Source organism: Oryx dammah, unplaced genomic scaffold, assembly GCF_014754425.2.
Source record: "Oryx dammah isolate SB20612 unplaced genomic scaffold, SCBI_Odam_1.1 HiC_scaffold_484, whole genome shotgun sequence".
Classification (NCBI taxonomy): domain Eukaryota; kingdom Metazoa; phylum Chordata; class Mammalia; order Artiodactyla; family Bovidae; genus Oryx; species Oryx dammah.
Genome location: NW_024070645.1, coordinates 1 through 3370, shown reverse-complemented (window position 1 = coordinate 3370; position 3370 = coordinate 1). Strand labels below are relative to the sequence as shown.

General features: G+C 42.2%; 1 long non-coding RNA gene across 1 annotated transcript; it reads left to right on the top strand.

Annotated features, from left to right (window-relative positions):
- The first annotated feature begins 2466 nt into the window (after positions 1 to 2466).
- LOC120859297 lies at positions 2467 to 3179 on the top strand. Its single transcript, XR_005720050.1, has 2 exons — positions 2467 to 2667; positions 2749 to 3179. It is a non-coding gene; the product is annotated as an uncharacterized LOC120859297 (long non-coding RNA).
- The last annotated feature ends 191 nt before the right edge of the window (positions 3180 to 3370 follow it).

Sequence of the window (3370 nt, the reverse complement as noted above, 5' to 3'; positions counted from 1 at the left end):
TGGGGGTAGTACAGTTATTTTGATAGCAGGAAATGGTTTATTCAGAGTGGTTCTAGGTATGTGGTGGCCACCGTGAATTAAATCAGATTCAATCCGATTCATTAGATCAGATCTGATTTTCCCAGCTTGTGGCTCTTTGTGTCCTGCAGAAGGCGCCAAATGACTGCCCAGAGCTCTGATGCTTTGGAAAACGTGAGATGTAATTCTAAAAGGCCAGCATCTGAAAGCATTCAGTGGTCTGTCTGGGACCCTTGCTTTTGCTTCATTTTAGTGTGACGTGGGTCAAAATGAGAAGGAAAATGGTTGCCTCTCCTGGGACGTGGTAATACTGTGGAATATGAAAATGTGAGTCAAACACAGAGACAGCCCAGTCAAACAGCACCTAAACACAGAGCTTGTATGGCAACTTGTGTGTGTGTGTGTGTGTGTGTGTGTGTGTGTGTGTACCTGTGCTTCTGAGAAAGATTAAACAGTAGAGAATGGAAGTGATGAAACATACTTCAAAAAAAAGGTAAAGAGAAAATATTGTAGAAAAACCTATAAAAAGAATAAAAAAGTGGGTCACGAAAGAGAGAGAGAGTGAAAGGAGAGCTCAAGGGGGCATGCGACCAGGCAAGGCGGATAAAAGCACTGCCACGGGAGCTCCAGGTGGCAAGATGCTGGTCCTCTCTTTCTTGCAGTTCTAATAATAGTTGAATTTCAGTGACTGCCATACAAGTGGAGGACAAGAAGAAACACACCAGGTCATCTGGAACCAATCCAGTGGAATTCTTTATTTCAAGGACTCTGTATAATTTCTCCATATTATATTTTGCATATATCTTACATACTATATTTTACATATTATATGTTTATATTATATATATAATATGTTTATATATGAATGACAATGTCAGGTGGTAAGTGTTGAATTTTCAGTGATACCAAAGAGAATGCGGCAGGAATTTAGGAGGAAGTTGCATGGTAGTGAGCTAGTGTGGTTGGGAGAGAAGACTAGCTCGGGAGGGTGGGCTACGGCCTGGGCCCTGACTGCTGGGAATGAACAGGGTATTCGAGATGAATGAACAGAATTCGCTTCCTAGAATAGTTATTAAGCAAGGATGTTATGAACATCCATAAACCTACAGTGAAGATGGCAGAGTGGCAAAGGGATTAGAAGAATAATCTTGTTAACAACCTTCAGAGGAGTTATAAAGGATGAGAAGCCAGAAGTTCCTAATTTAGCAACATCATCTTGTTTTTTCAGTGTTCTTGCATCAATTGTACCATATTTTTTAGAAAAAATTAATAAGTTGCTAAATGGTAGGAAAGCTTGACATGACATATTTATTGTATGCTTTTGACAGATCCATATTTATATCATCCAGCTGCTTTAAAGTATTAAAATTATGATCATAAGACACATGAAGGGCATAGACAATGAGCATCTTAAGAAGAGGATCAGGTCCCATTTGTTTATTTTTGCTTTTATTTCCAATATTTTGGGAGGTGGGTCATAGAGGATCCTGCTGTGATGTATGTCGGAGAGTGTTTTGCCTATGTTCTCCTCTAACGTGTATACCTGTGGTGGATTCATGTTGATATATGGCAAAACCAATACAATATTGTAAAGTAATTAACCTCCAATTAAAATAAATAGATTTTTTTTTTTTTTAAAAAGAAGATGATCAAGACGATTTGAAACCAGAGGAGGAAGATTACTGTAATTAAAACTTACTTCTTGTTCAATAAAGAAAGCTGTGTTCTTTAAGACTTATGCTTAGACATATTATTATTTGAGGTTGTATCTTGCCTATCTCATTACATGGAAGAAATTTTAATCTCATTACTTTGTTTTCCTCACCCAGCTCTTCTTACCAGCCCTCCTACAATGCATTAAAAAGAAAATATTTAAGCCGAATTTGTCCAGGAGGTTTCACTGAGCATGTAGAGTATCCTGCTCACAGACTTGCTGTGTGGTGTTTATTCCCTGGCACTTCTCTGGCAGGTTTCTATGAACCTTAACATCTAGAACCCATGACCTGAAGTGCTGAAAGCTCTCCCCCTTCACCTGTAGGCAAACCGTTTGATTTCTGCTCCCCTTGTCTTCCCATAAAAGGGAGTTTGGGAGGATGATTTCCCAGGAAATTTCTAGTGGTTTTAGATCAAAAACTAGTTTTGATGCTTTATCTCATTTCTTCCAGCTGTTTTGAGTTCTGTCGTTGGTTTGCAGCTGCTACTGCTGCTAAGTCACTTCAGTCGTGTCTGACTCTGTGCGACCCCAGAAACGGCAGCCCACCAGGCTCCCCCGTCCCTGGGATTCTCCAGGCAAGAACACTGGAGTGCGTTACCATTTCCTTCTCCAATGCATGAAAGTGAAAAGTGAAAGTGAAGTCGCTCAGTCATGTCTGACCCTCAGCGACCCCACAAACCACAGCTTTCCAGGCTCCTCCGTCCATAGGATTTTCCAGGCAAGAGTACTGGAGAGGAGTGCCATTGCCTTCTCCTTGGTTTGCAGAGGCTTATAAAAATGCATTGGTTATTTTGCAGCTTCACAGGTGAGAGCAGAGGCTTCCCAAGGGCCAATCCAGTTCCATTTGAGGCTGGACCAGTCATCCATGTGGTTGGCCTCTGGTTCTCATCAGCTGTCTGGGTCTGTGTAGAGTGAAGACGGTGTGCAGAGTGAAGGTACAGGCAGAACGCTTCACGGTTCCTGTGTTCTAAGAACAGAGATGCTCCACCAGCTCACTCTTGCACCTTGTTTCCCAGCAGGGAGGACGGATTTGTTTGAGTTCTGAGCTGCTGTCGGAGTGGGGAGTCTGATTGGATCTCCGTGCTAACCAAAATGTCCAGCACTGGTGCATCACATATCGACTGATTTCTAACCTGAAGTCCTGGGGTCTTCCTGGAGGAAAGGATAGCAGGGACTTGTCCTTGTGTATTGCCAGTGGTGCTGTCTTAGATCAAATGCCTGCGAAGTTCCAAATGTGACCCAAGTCAGGTGACCCAGCCCTCTTTCCCATGCAGTGAACAGCGTCAGGGACGTCTCTCCCCAGCGGTGGTACTTGAACTGTGTATTCTCATCTTCATCATAATAATGTAGTGAACTCTTCATGCTTGGCAATGAAAAGATGGACAATTCAAACCAGATGATTATAATCCACGTGGCTCTGGATGTAATAAAGACAGTCATATGATGAGGCACAGTCTATTTCTTACACACACATTCCACTCATATATGTTTGATTTTAATTGTATTCTGCATCTAATTATAGTCCTTTCTTGACTAGGCCCACATCGTCATGGACCATGGGGTGCAGAAAGACAGCTAGGCAGGCACCAAACCTCCACTGGTGGTTATTTGAGAGCTGATCATAAGGCTTCAAGTTCA